Source organism: Artibeus jamaicensis, unplaced genomic scaffold (genome assembly GCF_021234435.1).
Source record: "Artibeus jamaicensis isolate MK-2021 breed Jamaican fruit bat unplaced genomic scaffold, CSHL_Jam_final contig_387, whole genome shotgun sequence".
NCBI classification, from domain to species: Eukaryota; Metazoa; Chordata; class Mammalia; order Chiroptera; family Phyllostomidae; genus Artibeus; species Artibeus jamaicensis.
The window spans coordinates 22,334,402-22,356,978 of NW_026521812.1; the positions used below are offsets into that span (position 1 = coordinate 22,334,402).

Below are 22,577 nucleotides of genomic sequence, written 5' to 3' on the forward strand. Positions count from 1 at the left end.
GCTAGACCAGGGCTGGGGTGGCAATTTTTTTCTTTTGATTGAATTTATTGGGGTGACATTAGTTAATAAAGTTATATAGGTTTCAGGTGTACAATTCTATTGTATAATACATCAGCTGTATATTGAATATTACATATTGTGTGTTCACCACTCCAAGCCATTTATCCCCCTTCATCACCATTTATTCTCCCTTTTACCCTCTCATACCCACCCCCCTTTTTTCTCTCGTAATCACCATACTGTTGTCTGTGTCTATGAGGTTTTTTCTTTTGTGCTTAATCCCTTTACCTTTTTTACCCAGATCCCCAACCTCCCTCCCCTCTGACAACTGTCAGTCTGTTCTCCGTGCGTCTATTTTGTTTGTTAGTTTATTTTGCTGTTACTTTTTTTTTGTACTGAAGTTTATTTCAGTAGACCAAGGGGAAAGTTACTAAAATGGAGTTCCTTCAGGCCTCCCCAAGCAAGAAGACTCCAGAAGCCACTTTGTCTACGGCCCCTTAAACTCTTCTTCGGCCAACTCAAAAGAGAGGAGCACTGAGGTGCCCAAGAACACGGTAGGAGGCACTTTTGAACAAGGTGACTCTGAACTTACTTTGAAACAGATGTAAGGGACTAGGGAAGTTTGGTAAGAGCAAAGAAAGTGTTAGTAGGTGAAAATTATCTCCTTGGCATAACCCAGTTTCTCCAGATTAGGGTGAGCGGCTGTCTGGATCAGGGGTGGTGAGCCACACACCAGGATGAACGTGGACTTCCCAGAAGCAGGGAGGTGCTCCTGGATCATACTGGCAGTAAGCAGCCTGAATTGTACTTCCAGCCAACAGGAGGCCTGTCCAGGGTGTACCACAGGTTGAACTGATCAGGGTGAGTTCTGGCAACTTCTTCAAGCTCCTTTCTCATCGAGATGTCTTCCTCCATCTGGTTGGCAAAGATGGGGAATATCCTGGTCCTGCCTCTGGGGTCCTTGGTGAGGTGTCGAGTGAGCTACAGCATGGGTGTGATCCCTGTGCCCCAGCAATCATTCCCAGTTGACTGGCCAGTTTTCCTTCAGGCTTACTCGTTTTGTACTCTTTGAGTAAAAACTTCCCTGGCCCATGATAGAACAGGCACGCAGCTGGCCCTTGGAAAAGAATGGCGTCCCCAATCTTCATGTTCTCCAAGTACTGGTCATCTCCCCTCCACCTGGATAATTAGGGTATGCATTTTTGAAGTAGATCTTTATAATTAAGTCCACAAAGCCTTGATCATCATCACTGAACATGGGTGTATATGGCCTGATCACCAGAACACCATCAATGTTAACCAAGAGATGGACATAGTTACCTATAGGAAGTCCTAAAACATGGTGTGGTAAGGGAAGTCCAAAGTGGAACCCCCTGGTGATGTGGCTGATTTGCTCTTTCTCAATCAAGGGCAGTGGGTACTTCATTTCAGGGCTCTGTAAGGTGATAAGATGTCTCCTCCTTGAGTTCATGTTCTTCAGGGCCAAGAGAAGTACTATAACCCCAATGATGGAGATAGTAAGGAGCAGGGACGGGTCCTGTCCACAGTCGGGCCAGCTCTGCACATGCCTCCAACTCCACCCCACACCCGGGCAATCTGGCTGGACTCTATTTTGTTCATTAGATCCCACATATAAGTGAAGTCATAGGATACTTGTCTTCCTCTGACTGGCTTATTTCACTGAGAATAATTCTGTCCAGTTCTATCCAGGCTGTCACAAAATGTAAGATTTCCTTCTTTTTCATAGCCTTGTAGTATTCCATTGTGTAAATGCATCACAGCTTTTTTATCCACACATCTATTGATGGGCATTTGGGCTGATTCAATGGCTTGGTGATTGTAAAAAACACTGCAATGAGCACAGTGGTGAATGTATTGTTTTCAATCAGTGGTTTGGGTTTCTTCAGATATATTCCCAGAAGTGGAATCTCTGGGTCATAAGGCAGTTCCATTTTTAATTTTTTGAGATAGCTCAAGACTACTTTCCACAGTGGCTGCACCAGTCCACATTCCCACCAACAGTGCACAAGTTTCTCCACATCCTCGCCAGCACTTGTCGTTTGTTGATTTATTGTTGATAAGCATTCTGATGGGTATAATTTTGGTTTTAATTTGCATTTTTCTGATGATTAGTGATGTTGAGCATTTTTTTATATATCCACTGGCCATCTATATGTCCTGTTTGGAGAATTCAATAGAGTGTTTATTCAGGTCCTTTGCACATTTTTTTAACTGGATGGTTTGCATTTTTGGTAATGAATTTTACAAGTTTTTAATAATTTTTTCCTTAAAGAGCCAGATAATAAATATTTTAGCCATTGCAGACCATACCAGTCTCTGTTGCAACTACTCAGCTCCACTTTTGTAGTGTGAAAACAGCCACAGATAATACATAAATGAATGGAATGGCTGTATTCCAACAAAACCTTATTTAAATAAAATGGGTGGTGTATTGTGAGGTTTGCTGACCCTGCTGTAGGGCATTAGGCAGAATAAACAGTACCCAAATATAGGAACTCTTCATACACAAAGAAATTGTTGTAATGTAATCAATGATTTTGGGAGCACAGTTGGTACTGTACCTAATATGTTATAAGAGAATCAAAAGTGGAAACTATTATTATATAAAGGAGACAAGCTGTTCTTTGGGAACAGACTGCTCAGCAGCCTCATTCGTGTCTTTTTGTTATCATGGACGTTAGTCTAAAAATAAAAATTTATTTTTTATTTATTTTGATTCTTTTTAAACATCTTATTCCAATTCTGTGTTTTGTCTATGATAACACTCGGTGAGAATGAGGGTAAGGACACTCCTAACGATGTGTTCTGCTGAAGGTGCTGCTGCTGCTGATATGAAAAGAAAGACAAAGCCAGACATCGACACCTTCGGAGGAACAGAGGGCATGCGACACCTCTGGTTCCAGGCAGCTTAGAGTCTGCTTTAGGCACTAAAAGAAATAATCCCAGTAAAGTGATTCTGGAACAAATACAAATGGAAGTAAAACCTCAGGGTCAAGGCAAACGGGGATAGAGGAGACAGCGTCTCCTTTCTCCATGAAGAACGTTCCAAAAGATTCAGATTTTAATTTTGCCTGCTTGAATTAATCGGTTTATTATTTTTATCTACCAAATATATGTGTTTTTGAATATTATACACCCAGAGCTAGAAAAATATTTTTATTTTTGAAACTTTGGCTAAAAACTTTAAAATTGAGGCTCTGTATATATAATCATATTTTCCCCTTTGAAACAAATTTTAACAGGGCTTCTGATAATATGAGTTCCTTATGGACACGCGAGACCGTGGTGCGGCAGAGCGGGCCCTGTGACTGACAACCCCCTACAAGGAACTGCGCAACCCCGCGTGCCTGTGTTTCGGACAGTGCAAGAGCACAGAGAACCGCTCTTCCATCATTGGTCATCTTGGTCACCTTCATAATATTCTTAAGCTTTTACAGTCATCTGTATTACTCATTTTTTTCATTTCCCTTGGAATATTAGTGTCTTTGCTACTGGTTTCTAAGAGCTCATTTACGACTAAAGAGGTTATTTCTCGTGCACTGCAAATGACATACCATATTTTTTGTGATCATTTTACTGTGGTGTTTTACTTTTTTGATTGTATAGAAATTGTATATTGAAATATAATCATGTTCTATTTTTTTAAAAATCAGTACACAATATATATGCTATTGAATATAAGGCATTTTGCCTATAGGAAAGTTACTGCAATACATTCTGAGAATTGAAGGGTTTGTAGACACTAGAAAACTCCACCATGTAAATTTGCCAAATCTTGGCTACATTTATATCATCTACCGTGGATCATAACCTACCTTTTCCTTTAAATCCTGCAGAAAAATAAATTCTACAAACTCTCTGGATTGGATATTCAAAGGTGCCATTACTTTTACAGAGAGCAAGTCCAACTCTGAGCTAAATCTCACCTATTACTATTATATTTTATCACTCTAAAAACAATCATGGTAGTATAAATATCCAACCTTGTGGCAAACACTAGTGTTTTCTTTTGTGAACACTTATATTTGAATTGAGAAAGAGGACATCAAGTAGCAAGAAAAAAGTTCTGTTTCCTTAGCAGGGTCCCTTAGCTCCTCCATGTCATATGGAAGGGTAAGGCTGGTCCAACTGGTTTCCTCATAGCCACTATTATTTTTATTATCAGAAATTAAACATTAAAAAAGACAGTAGTAAAATTAGTCTCAAGTTATTTTGGAAATATAGATTTTTCTACATGAAGATCATAAAATTAATAAACCTGGCTCACTTCCTGTCATGATGGCCACACAGACAGACATGGCTCGTCTCTTCGCACAACCACATCAAAATTACAACTAAAATATAGAACCACCGTCACTCAGAACCAACTGAAATCAAGTTGAATGGAAGTCTGACAATTACAGAATTAAAGAAACCACATCCATCCAGACCAGGAGGAGGGGTGAAGATACAGAACATGTCGGTTCCACATCCACATGTGGTGAATAAAAGTTCAGGAGGGAGCCCTGGCTGGTGCGGCTCAGTAGATTGAGCACTGGCCTGGGAACCAAAGGGTCTCTGGTTTGATTCCTAGTCAGGGCACACGCCTGGGTTATGGGCCAGGTCCACAGTAGGAAGTGCACAAAAGGCAACCACACATTGATGTTTTTCTCCTCTTTCGCCTTCCTTTTCCCTCTGCCTAAAAATAAATAAATAAATAATCTTTAAAAAATTGAGGAGGGATATCTCAGGAACAAGAAGACCCAGTCTCTCACCAGGCCCCTCCAGCCCAGGGTTCCAGTGCCAGGAAGATAAGTCCCCACAACTTCTGGCTGCAAAAGTCAGTGGGGATTCAGTTTGTGGGAAAAAAAAATTCTGGAGCCCCAAGCAGTTCCTCTTAAAGAACCCATACACAGACTCACCTCCTTGGACTCACTCCCTGTGGGCCCCAGCAACAGGGTGGCAGCTTGAGGTGCACCACTGGAGAGCAGGGGGAGGCTGAGATGTCTGGCATCAAGGAAAGCAGAGGCCATTGTCCCTTTTCTGGGCCCTCCTCCCAGAACCAACAGACTGATGCAGTATCTAAGATTCTATCAACCTGGCTAACACTGTTTGACCCACTTTGGAGATCCCCAGAGACTCTGCTCCAACCAACTTATGGGCCCACCCAACCTGGTTTTTCATATGAATGGTTTGGCTCATGCTTCACAACTTCCTAAATCCTCTCAAACAACCAGCAGCTGGCCTCAGTGAGCTTCAGGCCCAGAACTAGCAGCCTAGATTCACAGCTTGGCTTCACTGGGAAATCTCTAAGCCTAGCACAAGTAGCAGCCATCTCAGATTGCTTTACAACTCAAACAAGGTGGCCCCAGGCAAAACACAGATGGGGGCTGATCTTGGCCTGCACCATCTGGGAAACCTTCAGAGCCAGCACACTCAGTGGACAGCTAGAGACCACATCAGAGCACCACCACCCTGCCCCTGCACAGCTGATCCTCCACGGAGGGTGGAGGTTTGTAGTTAGTGGTCACAGCCAGTCCTTGCAGCTGACTGGCTTGGGTAAATCCCTCCCACTGATCTCTGACAGCAACCAAAGCTCAACTACAAGAGGAGATTGTACTCAGCCCACACTAGGGTACATCTCAAGTACCCAGCTTGGGTGATAGGGGAGGCTGTGCCACTGGACCCTACAGGACACCTACTACATTAGACCATAATACCAAGACAGGGAATCATAGCAGCTGTACCTAATACATAGAAACAAACACAGAAAGGCTGTCAATATGAGGAGACAAAGAAACATGACCCAGATGAAAGAACAGATCAGAACTCTAGAAAAAGAGCTAAATGAAATAGAGATAAGCAATCTATCAGATGCAGAATTCAAAAGATTGGTTATAAGGATACTCAAGGAACTTAGTGAGGACCATAACAGCATAAAAAAGATACAGTCAGAAACAAAAAATACACTAATTGAAATAAAGAACAATTTATAGGGAAACATCAGTAGAGTGGATGAAACTGAGAATCAAATCAATAATTTGGAACATAAGGAAGCAAAAAACAACCTATCAGAACAACAAGAAGAAAAGAGAATCCAAACAAACGAAGATAGTGTAAGCAGCTTGTGGGACAACTTTAAGCAATCCAACATTCACATCATAGGGGTGCCAGAAGATGAAAAAGGGCAAGAAACTGGAAATCTATTTGAAAAAATAATGAAAGAAAACTTCCTTAATTTGGTGAATGAAATGCTAGTCCAGGAAGCACAGAGTCCTACACAAGATTGATGCACAGAGGACCACTCCAAGACACATCTTAATTAAAATGCCAAAGGTTAAAGATAAAGAGATGGGAGGGTGTGTGTGGGAGAATGGGTAAGGGGTGAGGGGATTAAGAAGTACAAACAGGTAGTCACGGAATGGCCATGGGATGTAAAGTATGGTACAGGAAAGGGAGTAACTAAAGAATTCATACGCATGACCCATGGACAAGAACAAGAGTGGGATGACTGCCTGAGGGAGTGGGGGCTGCTGACTAGAGGAGGCAAAGGAAGAAAGATCAAAACAACTGTAACAGCACAATAAACAAAACCGTATTTAAAAAACCTGGCTCCAGATATCATTCAAATTTAAATAAAGCGAGTAGTCATTTCTAAATCCACATGATCTGTTGTTAATCCAACAGATTATAGTTTCATTTATCAGTGAACAATTTTAGCAGTCACATAAAAGTTTGTAAATTTGACTAAAGCTGAACTTAATATTTCTTAAAAACTGAAGTTATGAATCTAGAATATAAAGCATACTACAGGTAATATTAGAGCTTTTAACCTTAGACCAAAAATTTTATTTACATTTAAAAGTAGTTAAATAAGCCAACTCTTTTTTTTAATGTTTAATTTCTGATAATAAAAATAATAGTGGCTATGAGGAAACGAGTTGACCCAGTCTTACCCTTCCATCATAAACACGTACAAAATAGGACAAAACACACAAGGCAACTGCTGTCTGACATGGGGCAACAAGCAGTGCAGGACTGTGGTTCTAGGGACAAACAAGTGAGACAAGCCCTACAATAACCTTGATCTCCCACCTGAAGAAGAACATTTCTGAACCATAAAGAGGGAAAGGGAATCTTAAGCACAGCACAAGGTTTCTCTGAGTTAAGGAGAGAGATGAAAATTTGGGAAGCCGAGTCAGCTAGGGTTTGTGGGACTGAGGACTGAAGAAGAGGACTTTATAGAGAGAAAGAGCTCTAGAAATCTGCATAGAAGTCCTTTGGTGTTACATTATTAAGCCATGAATACAAAGGGTGAAACTCCTTAAGGCAGTACAAATAATAACTGATTAAAGAATTGTAAACTGAACAGTTTACAAAGATCATATTAGGCTAGGAAATGTTCAAGTGCCCACCAGACAGAGCGAGGAAACCTGGGGCATTCAGGGGAGACAGCCTAGGGCTCACAATTTAATAATAAAAATAAACTATCCCTAGAGTAAAAATTACTGTAAAGCTGTTCTAACAAAGATTAAAATCAAGGTTTGAAAGTATAAAGCTGATCTACAATTTAATTGTCTGCCAGAGTAAAGTACAACACTCTTTAAAGGAATTTATTTTTAAATTGGCATTCTATTATATAATGTAAAACTGTAATGTGTAGTACCCAAAAAATTACTAGACTTGCAAAAAAGTAGGAAAGTGACCCATAAGCAGAAGAAAAACAAATGAAGCAAAACGGATCCAGAAATGGCACCAGTGATGAAATTAGTAAAAAAAAGGGGTATTTTAAAGGAGCTATTACTAATACGCTCAGTATGTTCAAGGATTGAAAGGAAAATGTGAACATAAGGAGAAAAATAAAAAATATTAAGAAACCAAATAGAACTTCTAGAAAGGAAAACTACAATACACGAAATGAAAAAGGTATTGGCTGGAATTGACGGCAGGTTAGGTAGTGAAGAAGAAAAGGTAAAGGAACCCGAAGGTGGCTATAAAAACTACAAAATGAACTTCTGAAGGGAAACAAGAGACTGAAGATGTGCTAACAGAGCCTCAGTGACTTAGGGAACAACATGAAGCAATTTAACATCTGTGTATTAGAGCCTTAGAACGAGGAATGGAGAGAGAAAATATATTCGAAGAAATAATGGTTGAACTTTAAAAAAACTGATGGAAATTATAATATCATAATCCAAGATGAGAGCCCACTCCAAGGAAGATAAACACAAAGAAAACCTCACTGAAGGCTACCATACCAAATAGCATCAACCACTAACAGAAAATCTTGAAAGCACCAGAGAATGAACAAACGAATGTGTTAGGAAATGAACGTGATGGGAGCCAGAAGACAATGGAACAGCTTCTTTTAAATGATAAAACAGAATGATTATCGACGTATAATTCTATATTAAAATACTCAACTACAGTATTTTTCTAAAATGAAGACAAAGAAAAACTTTTTAAAAATGTGGAGAGAATTTGTCTCTGGAAGATCTGCACTACCGGAAATGTTTACATTTTTTAGGCAGAAAATTAATGACTCCATATAGGAATTTAGACTCTACCAAGGTTTCTCTGCCTCAGCACTACAGTGATCCTTCACCTGTCATGGGAGTTACAGTCCAGAGACCCCCGCAACAGGTAAAAATCCGTGAAGTAGTGACATATTTATTATTTTTATGTATTTTAAGGCTTTATAAACCCTTCCCACACTCCTATAAACCTTTCCCACACTCTTATAAACGCTTCATATGCTCTTAAACACTTTCTACACTCTTAAACCTACATAATTTTAACAACATATAAAATTCTATATGGGTACTCACCCGTGAAGTATACAGTCGTCCCTTGCTATATCATGGTTCACTTATTGTGGCTTCACTGTATCGCAGGTTTTTAAAGCCCACGATACAGTGAAGCTGCAATAAGTGAACCTCGATGTAGCGAGGGACGACTGTATCAACATTTGGGTCTGAATAGTTCTTTGGGGTGGAGGCTGTTCCGTGTAGGGTGTGTAGCAGCATTCCTGGCCTTTGCTCTCTAGCTGTCAGTAGCAACCTACTCCCCTCCCCAAACTGTGACGAACAAAAATGTCTTCAGCCATTGACAAATGTCCCCATCCTCACTCTTTCCCTCTCCCCAATGTGAACCACTGATATTCACAGTGGAGCAAAGAGCACCAGAAAGGACAGGTAAAGAGAATCTTCCATGAAAGTAATGACAGCAGTTCGACTTACAAATAGAATCTCGCCATTTTTTGTTTCTTTGTGATGCATTTATTAATTACTAACTAGTTGTTAATGAACTAATTTGTATGCATAGTGAGGCTGTAGCATATAACACAAGAGTAAATAAGAAAAACTTAAAAAATCAAAACAATACTGCTTATTATAGAAAATTTAGGTTAACCAGTGTCACCCCAATAAAATCGATGAAAAAGAAAATTTAGAAAATGTGTAAAAAATGAGGAAATTCATTATTTTGCCATTCAAAGATAGTGATTGCTAAAATTTTGGTGTATGTCTTTTAAGTGATTTATCTATACATTACATGATCGTTACTATCGCACATACATTTTACTAATCTTACATAATAACATAAATATTCCTTACACAAAAAATGTTTAATGGCAGAACAATACTCTATGAAGTATACCACACTCCTTTGTTAACTCTTTCTCCTACTATTGGACATTTGGACATTTTTGCACTTTAATTGGTATAATGTTACAATAGTAATCTTCATGGAAAATGTTTTTCCCCACATTGTGCGTTATTTTCCTAAAACAGAGTTCCAGAAATATCTTCCCTAGGTCATCAAACAGCTTTTTGAGGACTGAAATGATCTTAGTCAATGTTGTATTGCCTCATAATCCCAGCACAAGGAGTAATTAGTAGAAACTTAGTCAATTGGTTAGTGACTGAACTTAACAATGGCAGGAGTCTCTAACAAAGAGGAGCATTTACACTAACCAATTTCTGCAAACCACACATGTAGAGAAAATCCTATCTGGCCGGAAGATATACTAGAAAGCCAACTTTATTCACACATTTCTACTAAATTGCATATCTGTTTTTCAAATCGCAAAATGACTCACCTGCAAGAGAAGCAAAGGTCAATTTTCAGCAGCGCGCTCTCTTTTTAGACAGCTCTCTAACTCCCTCTGCAGGACATTTACTTGAATAACAAGTGGCTTTGACTGTCACTTGAACCCAGGAGGCAACAAAGCAGGCAAACAAAGGAAAATAAGGAAATAAAACTATCAGTATGTATGGCAGAAAATGACATGAAGTTTCTGCCAGTTTTTACACAACACATTTATGCTGTCATACTTAAGTTTCTAAATAACAAATTTTAACATCACAAATCAAGGAACCATCACAAAAATCAGATATATCCAAAGAGGCCTGATCTGACCCAGCAGTGAACTGCGTACGGGGCTGCTATGTACTCGTAACCACTGTCAGTAACATCAGCTCTTGGCGTGCAAAAATGAATTTTTTCTGGAAAGAGTTTCCAGAGAAAGCAAAATCTAACTTACTGCTGTATTGACATAGCCTGCTCTGTTCGCCTGTAAGTTCTCTTTAGGGCCAGTTCCCTTTCTCTTCTGTAGTAAGAAATGGCCTTTGGTATTTGAACAGAGCTGCAGAAAGGTTGATGCAATAGAAGCCATAATTTAAAAGCTGCAGCGGATCAGATCATATGCAGGCTCTGATTAATCTTTAAATTTCACAACTTTTAAAAATAAGAATGTCATATAATACTGGGTGTTTAGAGCCATGTAAATGCCACGTGCTTCTGTCTTAGTCAGAATCTCTCTGTATACACCTCATGTTTGGTAAACCTTCCCCTGGGCCAGTTTTTCTCTCATTGTTCTCACACAAACATAGCCTTTCCTTCTACCCTTGCTTTCCCTCCCTGTCTCCAACTCCAACTTGAGTCCTGGCTGCAGCTGAGTGGAGAGGGAGAAGCAGTAACCAAAGAACAGGAACCGTTACTAAGAGTACAGAGTACAGAGAGAGGCAGCATGGTGAGGATTCTTCTTTCTCCTGCCTGTGTTTCTTCCAGTAACTTAATCTCCAACAACTACTGTGCTTACCAGACCTATATTTCACCCTACCTGACAAATAAAGCCAGTATCTTATAATTTATACAAAATGTTCTTAATTTTAAGTTCTTGCTCAATTATCTGGAAGTGAAACTGACCCCCTTAAATATCCAACATGAAATACTTTGGAAATTATTTTAGCCAAACGTCCCACTTCAGAAAAATTATTTATCCCTAGGAAAACCTTAGCAGGAGTGCCTGCTTCAGCAGCCTCAGGGACAGCTGCCCAAGCCACGTCACGAGAGGGCTGTTTGTGCCACAGGCTCTGGCGAGTGGAGGCACAAGCAGCACTGCAAGGGGTCTGGGGGCAATTAGAAGGGGACCCTGTGTCAGGAAGAAAGGAGCTGTCCCCATCTGGTGTCAGACATACCCCAAGGCTTGGTGGCTGTGGGGACATCAGGAGACAGCAACCCTGGTGCACTGTCACTTTCTGAGGATGGCCCTTAAAAACACCGGCAAGGGAACCGCAGCAGGCAGTTCTGGAACACTCATGAGAAACCACCTCGACATAGGAGGGGGATTGCAGGTAGTATGACTTAGGTTAACGTTGTTCATATGACACTATCGGTCCTCATGGAAGAGTTTCAAGGCAGATGAAAACGGGCTATAGTTTGCACACTTGCCGGCAGTGCCCCCTTGGAGGCCGTGGTCCCATGAAAAGAGCACCAGGCTGACAGCCAGGGGGCCCCTCAGCCACGAGAGCCTAAGTGGCCTCCTGAGCAACTTACCCCGAATTTCCAGCTGAGCTGGAGGTGATGCCTCCCCTATCTCCTCATATCTAGGCCTTGATGGAAAAAAAGAAAACAAAACAAGGCAAGTTTTGAAAGGACCTTGAAAGTAAAAGTGTTAGTAAGTCAAAGGCGTGACTTCTGTGATGGCTGGGTACTTGAGTCCTGGCTGCAGCTTAGTGGAGAGGGAGAAGCAGTAACCAAAGAACAGGAACCGTTACTAAATAGGCAGTTGGGGAAAGAGAAGAAACCCAACCTCTCCCTGCGCTCTTGTCTTCTACTTCGGCACACTAAGAAATGGGGTGGGGTCCTGGGTGTAGCTGCCCCACCCCTTTTTTATTTAGATCGAGTCCTTCCTCTCAGTTAATCTCAAAGTGTCTGTGAGTGACCTAAACCTAAAAGAGACTGGTGAACAGTAAGTGCTCTGTACATCAGCCCACAAAGGGATTCACTCATATGTTCATTAAGCATTGTTCCTGCAACAGTCATTCATTCAGCAAGCATCTGTGAAGCCCTAAACAACCACCATGGCCTGGGCTTTAGGCATAAAATAAGGGGGAAAACGAAAGAAAGAAAGAGAGAGAGAGAGAAGGAAAGAGAGAGAGAGAAAGAAAGAGAGAAACAGAGAAAAAAGAAAGAAAGAAAGAGAAAGAAGAAAGAAAAACAAAGAAACAAAGAAAGAGAAAGAACAAAAAGAGAGAAAGAAAGAAAAGGGAAAGAAGGAGGGAGGGAGGGAGGGAGGGAGGGAGGGAGGGAGGGAGGGAGGGAGGGAGGGAGGGAGGAAGGAAGGAAGGAAGGAAGGGAGGGAGGGAGGCTAAGGTGCAATTATCCTCCAGTTTTCAATTGATTTTTCAGTCTACTGGGGAGTGAGAATGCTGACAAGATTATCAGGAGTGGACGTTCTCCATTTTCTTTGTACTCTAGAACTTAGCACGACACCTGGCAAACAACAGGTGCTCAATAAGTATTTGTTGTATTACTAGTTAGAGTCTTCCAGGTGCAGCATTTAGTGGATTGGGAGAGTAGAGAAACACAGGTGGTATTCAGAGATTTCCCATTATTCTGTCCTAAAAGGGACTTCGGGAGCCTTTCTTATTACAATGCGCAGAGGGGAGCCGCTGCCCGACGCTCTGACATTCATCTGTAACAGTATCAACACTTAATCTTTGCACGGAGTTTTCTAGTTTTCAAAGTGCTTTAAGATGCATTAATTATCTCGATTTTTATAAGGTGGGCAAGGAACATATTTTTAACATCTTTTTCAAAGAAAGAAACTAAAGCTGAGAGAAAATATGACTTCGGTGGTTGCATTACCTCTGCACTTCATCACACAATCCTTAATCTGCTTCACACACTGAGGGCTTTAACTACCAACTAAAACACACTAAATACTGGGTGTTTGGAATCATCTCTGGGGAGATACGAATGCACCTACTTACTGCTTCTTCTCTGGATTTTCCCTCCCCAACCCTCATCATCCCCATTGTGTTTACTCAGCCCCTCAAACCTAACAGAGTCCTCATAACTGTTCCTCTTGTTCAACTGTGGCAGGAACAGAAACAGAGGTAGATGACCGTCCTGAGCCTATGAGACTTACTACTCAGGGGCTGATCTGGCTACCCTGCTTCTCGAAAAGAATCAAATTGCTCCTTCTTTCTCTCTACCCTTTGTGACAGCATGGATGGAACTGGAGAGCATTATGCTAAGTGAAGTAAGCCCGGCGGGGACAGAAAAATAACATATGATCTCACCTTTAATGGGAACCTAATCAGCAAAACAAATGAACAAACAAAATATAACCAAAGACCCTGAAATTGAGAACAGGCTGACAGTGACCAGAGGGGAGAGGGGAGGGAATTTCAGGGGAATTCCCTGAGAGGGTTTGCAGGAACAAGTATAAAGAACACATGGTCAATAACAAGGGGGGTGAGAAACTGGAGGGAGGTGGGGAGGGCTGAGGGGGTGGGCTGGGAGAAAAATGCAGAAAACTGTACTCGAACAACAATTAAAATAAAAAAATAAAAGAATAAAATTCCTATCATTGGCAGCATTTACCTATAGAATAGTTCCTAATAAAACATCATTTTGCAAAATTTACTACCAAATACTTAACATTATTTCAGTTTTGAAATTTCTCATCAAAATCAAGGTCAAATTTAATTAAAATATTATTGGAGGAAATGAGTTCTCATTGAGTATGATTTGTATAATAGCTTCTGACACTTTCAGACAATGGTGTCTGTGAAATGTAAGAGCACTTGCCCACTTTCTTTGGCAGGACATTGATCTAAACACCTTGACAATTTTAGTGCACAGGAAAACCTTAAGGACAGCAGTCAAGTCTGAGCTTGAGATAATGCCAACTGTCTGAGTAAAGGGGGGGATAATGGAGATTATGGGGCGACACTAAGGGTTAAAGACACTAAAGACCATGACTTCTCACTGCCAGCATTTACCTGTGAGCTCGATGAGCTGTTCCCAGAAGAGAACTCGGTTCTTCTCAGACTTCAGTCCTGTCACTTGCACGGCCAATTCTTTCTCCAACATCTGGACCCTTTCTGTGGACGTCATCTTATAAATTTCATCCATGGTTTGCACCTACTGTTTGTCTGAATCCCTGAAAAACAAGAGCACAGGGCTTGTGGCTGACTTCCTCCATGGCCATGTGGGACTTTGTTCAAGAAATCATGTCAGCTTTGTGGAAAAGCATGCTTTTGCGATGTGAAGAAATAGCTGGGCTAGACTGTTCTTGTTTATTATTTAATTACAAATATTAATAAGCAGTAGAGAAAGTATAGGTTAGAATCTCCATTGAGTATAGGTTTGTTCAGCCCAGTTTACCTTCAGAAACCCATCTGCTCCAGCTTTCACTGTGCAGGTTTATTAAATGAAAATAAATCCCTTGGTCCGACCCCTGTCGTCCTCATAGAGGTTGTGAGGATTGCACACTAAATGCTATGAATGGCGGTTACTGCGGATTTCTAATATCACTTCACCTGGAACAAACAATCGCTGCGTACAAGAGCCCTCCACGTGCCTAGAATTTTTCTCCAGAAGCCTTTCTGAAGGTATGAGCTTCTGACCAGGGAGAACAGACCGAGGATGGAGGGTTACCTAACATAATCATGATCAGTGCATTTTACGGTTTGGAAGAAGCTCACACTCACCCATTTGAATGTGTTTTCTTAATTGTGAATGCTTACATTTGTCATACTGCTTTTACCATTAAATGGAACAGTTGAGAGCCCCTTCCACACCCAGTTCACAGCCTGTCCAATTCAATACAATTGTTTACGAAGTGTCAACATTTTGGTAACAACAGATTAGGACGCAGGGTTGCAGGGGCTTAAGTGGATGGGGTGTGTTCCATGCCACCGCTGCCCTACTCTGTCCTGGACAAGTGGGAGCAGTCACTCTTAGGCTTTAACGAGGTTTAAAATATTTATTTAAACTTCCCCTTTCTCCTTTGATATTTCTAGGATTTTCAGCTTTTCCTTCAGAGATATTCCATTGTCTCAAGTTAATTTGCTGCTATTTCAACAAATTGTTAAGATGTAGAGATGTTTTTTGTAAAGGCTTCCTTTGGCAGCCTATTTGTTCTTTTAATAAATATTAAAATGGAAATGAGCATGAATGTTGAGCCTAGGTTGTAAACCTGCTGAGCAGTAAATCCGTCACATTTGGCACCCTGCTGGGGCTCAATAAAATGCACTGTTGTTGTTCTCAGCAAAAGCGAAATGTTGTTATGAAAAATATTTGCCACTTGGCAGTGTCCTTTCAAGTTGGGCAAACAGTTAAACAGCTGCCTTAACAGCTGCATTCCAACCGGCAGCCAAGAACGGCAGCCACAGAGACTGGCTGATTCTTCTCCCAAAGGATGGACATTCTGCCTTCATTTCCTGATCACTTTCAACACTTCACAGCTCAGAAACAAGAACATTTAATCCTGCACCATTTAGCTTACTGCACGGTCAAGCACAGCATCCACAAAATTAACACAGGGAGAAGTCAGTCTTTGACAACTGTGGTGAAGTGGGTCCAACCCAGAGGAATCCACGCCTGCTGAGCATTCACCTCTAGCATTCAAGAGACAAACTACTGTTTATTTTGGGAGGGGGTGGGTATGTTTTATTTATTGGGCACCTACTCTGGGTCAGGCACTTAAAATCTCTGAAAAGAGATTCTCAAGAATTGCTTAATAGTGTTTTTAATAAATAAGCACATTTAATAACTATTGATTGTAAACAAACAAAAAAATTTTATGTGTTTAAAAAGTGGTAAAATCTAAAAAGAAGTGATAAAATCTAAGCTCAAAGAGAAAGATAGTAAGATTAGCTTGAGTGGGGTTTGAGGGTATTCATTGGGTGTTCTCTGGGTGGTTAAAATGGGCTTTAATCCTGTTAAAATGGGTTAAAGTTGTCATACTTAGAAGACAAATACATACTGAGTAATTTTACACTCAGCTAGAAAAATGCACATCAAAAACTTGTGACTACTAAGTCACAAGTGACTACTAAGTGACCACTTAGTGACTACTAAGTGACTACTTAGGGAATAGAAATGCAACCTAGACCTTTAAAAACAGGTGGGATTAAGAGGTAACAATAGATCTTTTATTATAAATCCAATAGAAGGCAGGAAAAAACAAAAAGAAGCATGGTAGAAATAGATTCAAATATATCAGTAATTGCAATAAATGTAAACAGTCCATTTATCAAATACTTAAATCAACACAGCTTCAGGCATTTTTAGAACCCCTAAAAATTGGTAATGCGATGTGTACAAAATAAAACAAGTTTTATTCCAGCAAATACCAGGGTTTGAATGGACAAGCAAGCTGGCCCCATATCACCAATCTCCCTCATGAACATCCGCATCGATAGATGCCCTATAACCTCCCTGGGTAAACGTGCTTGACGCTTGGTCATCTCTGATCATCAAGTGTTCTTCCTGTGTGCAAATAAAGTTTCTCCTTCTTTGCATTACATACCATCTTCTGGATCAGTAGGAGTAAGGCTAAGCTGTTTTAACAAAATGACACAGTCATCAGAGGCTTAAGGAACAAAATTGTTTAACCGTAGCTAATGTAATGATGCCAACGTGGATGGTGCATGGGAACAAGGCGGCCCTGCTCCTCTCGGGCATCCAAGGACCCAGGTTCCTTCCAAATCAGCTCCACCATCCGCTAGGCCTAGGCATTGTTTGGAACAACACATTTGTGCTTTCTCTTCAGTGTGGTTATAGAACATGATTTGGGGGGTGTTTTATAGTCAGAAAAATATGGTAATCTTTTCAAATGGCACATATTTAGTTTTACCATATTTATTCTAATTTGTCTGTCTTCTCTGTTATTCATTTCTGCTCACTTATTCACATTACACCAATTAATTCAATTATACCAAATGTATAGAATTACCAGGCACTTATTATCATTTATAATTTATATATTTATTATATATTATACCATTCCTTTTATTATTTTGGATTTAATTTGCTCTCTTTTTCTAGAAGAAATTTTGGATCAATAAGTTTAATCTTTTCTAATGCATGCATGTGAAGCTATAAATTTCCTTCTATGCAGTGTTTTAGCTGCATCACCATTTTGGGTGTTGTATTTTTATTACTTCTCATTTAAAGATTTTCTAATTTCCATTGTGATTCTTTCTCTCTTTCTTTTTAGTCTGGCATCAATTTTTCTTTTATATATATAATTTATTGATTATATTATTATAGTTGTCCCCATTATCCCCCTTTGCCACTCCATCTGGTACCCCCATTCCCTCCGGCAAGGCTCCCCCTTAATTCATGTCAGTAGGTCATGCATGGAAGTTCTTTGGCTTCTCCATTTCCTGTACTGTTCTTAACATCCCTGTGTCTACTCTGAATCTACCAATTATGCTTCTTAATCTCTGCACCTTTTCCCCTATTAACCCCCTTTCTCCTCCCAACCAATAATCCTCAAAAGAGTCTCTATGATTCTGTTTCTGTTCTGCTTGTTTGCTTACTTTGTTATTTGTACTCAATTGTTGGTAGTTGTGAATTTGTTGCCATTTTAATGTTCATAGTTTTGATCTTCTTCTTCTGCAATAAGTTCCTTCGACATTTTATATAATAATGGCTTGGTGACAATGAACTCCATTAGCTTTACCTTGTCTGGGAAGCACTTTATCTGCCTTTCCATCCTAAATGATAACTTTGCTGGACAGAGTAATTTAGGTTGTAGGTCCTTGCTTTTCATCATTTTGAATACTTCTTGCCAGTCCCTTCTAGCCTATAAGGATTATTTTGAGAAATCAGCTGACAGTCTTATGAGAACTCCTTTGTAGGTAACTATCTGTTTTTTTCTTGTTGCTTTTAAGATTCTCTTTATCTTTAATCTTTGGCATTTTAATTATGATATGTCTTGGTGTGGTCTTCTCTTGGCCCATCTTGTTTGGAATTCTCTGTGCTTCCTGGATTTGTATGTCTATTTCTTTCATAAAAAAATAATTCTTTCATTATATTTTCAAACAAGCTTTCAGTTCTTTGCTCTTTCTCTTCTACTCCCAGCAACCCTATGATTTGAATGTTGATACATTTGAAGTTGTCCCAGAAGACCCTTAGCCTATCCTCATTTTTTTTTAAATTTTTTCTTCCTTATTTTCCAAATCACTGATTTTATTATCAACTTCATCCACTCCATTGTTTATTCCCTGCAAATTTTCCCTTATTCCATTTAGTGTAAACTTCATTTCTGCCTGGGTACTTTTTATACTGTTGCAGTGCCCAATGAGTTCCTTGAGGATCCTAATAACCCGTATTTTGAACTCTGCCTCTGACAGATTGTTTATCTCTGTTTTCCTTATTTCTTTGTCTGGAGTTTTGTTCTGTACATTTAGGCCATATTTCTTTGTCTCCCATTTTGGCAGGCTCCCTGTGTTTGTTCCTATGTACTAGGTAGAGCTGCTTTGACTCCCTATCTTATTAGCATGGCCTAATGTAAAAAAGTACACCTGTAAGTTGGATGGGGTAAGCCTTAGGTAATCACCTGGGTGGGGCAACCTCTATGAGCCAGGTTGATGGAATCTCAGATACGGTGTTGCTGCTCTATGTCTCAGTGTCCGAGAGGGCTTGGAAAAGTGGCCATGGTCACTGCCTGGCCTCTAGGGTTTTGTCCAGGAGGAAGCTGTCCCTTGGCATGTGCCCTGATGCCAGACACTTCAGTTTCTCCCTGTGGGCTACTGGTGCCCCTCCAGCTGCTGCCCTGGTGCTGGAGCCCAGAGGGAGTGAGTCTCTATAACCCTAAATCCATTTTTGGCCCTTTAAGAGGAGATTCCTGAGAATCCTGCAGTTTCTTCCTCTACCACAACCCCCTCTGGTATTTACAGCCAAAAGTTATGAGGACTTAGCTTCATGGCACTGGAACCTTGGGCTCGGTGGTCTGGTATGGGCATGGAATCCCTAGCTCCCAAGGTATCCTCCTGATTTTTATCCACCACACAGGGGTGTGGAACCACACATTCTACATCTTGTGTCTCTGAGTCTCTACCCCTCCTACCCATCCGGATGAATGTGACTCCTTTAATCCCCTGGCTTGATTTTCTGATAATTCTGGGTGATAGTTGTTTTGTATTTTAGTTGTAATTTTTGCTATAGTTGTGCGAGGAGGCAAGCCATATTTACTTATGCCTCCATCTTGACTGGAAGTCCTGGCACAAATTTTTAATGTCAGTAGTAGTATTTATGGGTCTTGAGATTACTTATCTTGGTGCCACGCAAGGCTGTCTGTCAGACATGTGAGGTCCTGAAGAAGGCAGGTTTCTCACTTAGGTGAAGGCATCTGAAAAACCTGTAGATTGTCCCCCTGCCACTAATTTTTCTCTCTTCAGGAGGGTCAAGGATGCCCTGCTTTCAAGTAATCCTGCAAGTGACAGGAGCTCAGGCAGTCCACTCCAGCCCTGGCAGGGGCCTTAGGGAAAAGGCTCCATTGTGATTATTTCTTTGACCTATAATTAACCAATAAGCTATTTACCAGTGGTTCTACTTTTCTGTTCTCAGTTTCTAGTATGAGTCCACTATGACATAAGAACATACTCTGCATAATTTCACTTTTTAAAAATATTTAAAGGTTGCCTTGTGGGTCAACATATGGCCTATTTGGTAAACATTCCATACACTTGAAGAGAACATATATTCTGTACTTGTAGGAACTAGTGTTCTGTACAGGTCAGTTAGAGCTAAATTTCCCCATTTAGCTCTGACACTTTAGTTTTATATATTTGAAGCTATATTATTAGCTACATACAAACAGGATAACAGGATTCTTAGTGACTTTTCACTGTATTGAATTTTTGATCATTATAAAATGTCCCTCTTCATTTAAAATAATACTCTTTAAAGTCAAATTTATGTACTAGTAATATGGTCACACAGTGTTTTTTGTTTGGGGGGCTACTGTTTACATGGTATCTTTTTAACCCTTTTATGTTGTCTGTGTCTTCTTTTCTCTTGAACCCAGTCTGAAAATCTTTTAGTTCATTTACATTTAATGATATTACTATTATAGTTGGATTTAAGTGCACAATCTTACTGTGTATTTTATTCATATTATTTGTTTTTCTATTTGTCCTATTTTTTGTTCCTTTAGCCCTCCTTTTATTATTTTGGGTTAGTCAATATTTTACCTTTTTCATTAGGTTTTTAATTAAACCTGTTTTTCTTTTGGTAGTTACCCAAAGCAGTGGTCCTTAAACTTTAGTGTGCCTCAGAAGCTCTTAAAGGACTTGTTCAAACATAGATTTCGATTTCCGTAAATGACCATAAACTGTGTTCTAAGACATTTCGTGGTCTGGTAGAGTGGAAATGTCATTCAGTGCCACGGAGGAACTGTCTCCAAAGCCCTCTGGATTGCCATGCTCTGTGTCCTGTTCAAAAGTTAAGTCTGCTGCTGGGTAACAAGATGGGCACAGGAATCTCCCTCCCTCACCACCTGCAGTATGGGTCTCTGGAGTCAATACAAGGGTTTTTTTACACTTCCCATCCTGTTCGCACTGGCCAAGGGGAAGGAACCTTTATCATACAGGTGGAGAATGCAACATACAGAGAGTTGCTTGCTTTGTCCAGTTTCAACCCATAATCCTCGTCTTCTACTCCATCATAGCTGCACTTTTCAGGGTTGCAAACATCTCCTCCAGGAAAAAGCTGTCATTTAGAAAACCGCTGTTTACTATTCTGGCCAAGAACTTCCAGATGATTCCCTTCTCTGATTCCAGGAAAACTAGTGTGATTCTGACATGGCCCAGCAGAGATAACCGCAGCAATTTTGGTGAGGCAGTACCCAACCATCATCCTCAGGAACCGCAGCCTGTCAATGAAAGGCACAGCCTCATTAGCAAGCAGGTGTGTTTTGATGAAGTTCAGGGTATCTTCAGCAAACTCCTTAGAGGTGGCATATTTTTCTAAGGAGGATGAGCCAGCACAGCAACCTGGCCTGGGCTTAAGCACTCGTCTGTCAAAAACCGGTGTCCAAGTGCAATCCAGAGACTTCTGTCTTTGAGTCTCCCAGTGGAAACAATGGCAATGTCAAGCATGTCACAGACACAAATTGCAGATACAGGGATGCTGTTATAAGATGTGGAAAAGGCTGCCAGGACACCATCATGACCATTGACGTGAATCACATCTGTAACCGCCCTTGTCATTAGTGGCGGGAGAGCCATGTATTGACCCCACTCCCTTCCCAACATTGCTCTTCCATGTCACAGTCTTTGCAAGAATTCTGAAAATTCTGAATATAGCTTAGAGCAACACATTGTCAGAAAACATAAAAATAGTAATTCTGGAAAAATTGACAAAAATAGAAAAGTACCCACAAATGCTAAAAAAGGGTCAAATATTATACAAAATATGTTTACTTTTCATAGCCATGTAGCTATTTTGCATAGGTTCAATAAAATCTGTTCTTCTTTCTACCAGGCAGTAATTAAAAAATCGCTTATGTGACCATGGCCCTGCCTGAAATCTTACTAAATTAGGCATGGCAAGCCCATTGTTAAACAAAGTCCAAACATTTGGTGAAAATGAATTAGATGGTTCAGTATACGAGTTGATAGGAGCCATATCTTGCATATAAAAGTAATGACGACCTTATGAGCTTTCAAAGCTTCCAGTGTTAATTCTTCAATTTTAGTATCACATGGCTCTAGTTTTATTAGCCAGATTATAAGAAAGTCTTTGTGCCCTTACATAAAACAAATAAAACTAGACCAAATAAAACAAAACATCAAAATAGTGATACTGCATCACAAAAATTGCTAAGCAAATATATGTGGTCAAAGCCATGCCTCAGGCGGAACTTTGGAGGCAAAATTGACACCTTAACCAGATGGGTCAACAATGCACATCACATTCCAGAGTCAGAACACAAAACCACACTGTGCAGTAAAGGGTTAACCCAGAATGTCCAGGTTGTACAAACCTTTCCTATTCCAAAGGTTTGGCCCTTGCTCAGCTCCTGGGAAATAACTGCTATGCCCTCAGAATATCCTGCCCAATAAGGATGTTTTTGTTTCCCTGGGGACCCTAGGCCTTGCCAGTCTATGCTAACAACAGGCTTCACGGTGAGAGCCCTTGTGCCATGAGGTGCCAGTTTGAACTGCAGAGGGACTGGAGATTAAAGGTCAGCCACAGAGCTGGCCAGTCGTGCCTGTGTGACCAGCCTTCAGTTGGACACCATGGCTGGAAGGAGCTTCTCTGGATGG

The 22,577-nt window shown here is 40.4% G+C and overlaps 1 pseudogene; it reads right to left on the minus strand.

Annotated features, from left to right (window-relative positions):
• Window positions 1-643: 643 nt before the first annotated feature.
• LOC119059359 (NADH-cytochrome b5 reductase 2-like) lies at window positions 644-1,514 on the minus strand (annotated as a pseudogene).
• Window positions 1,515-22,577: the final 21,063 nt, after the last annotated feature.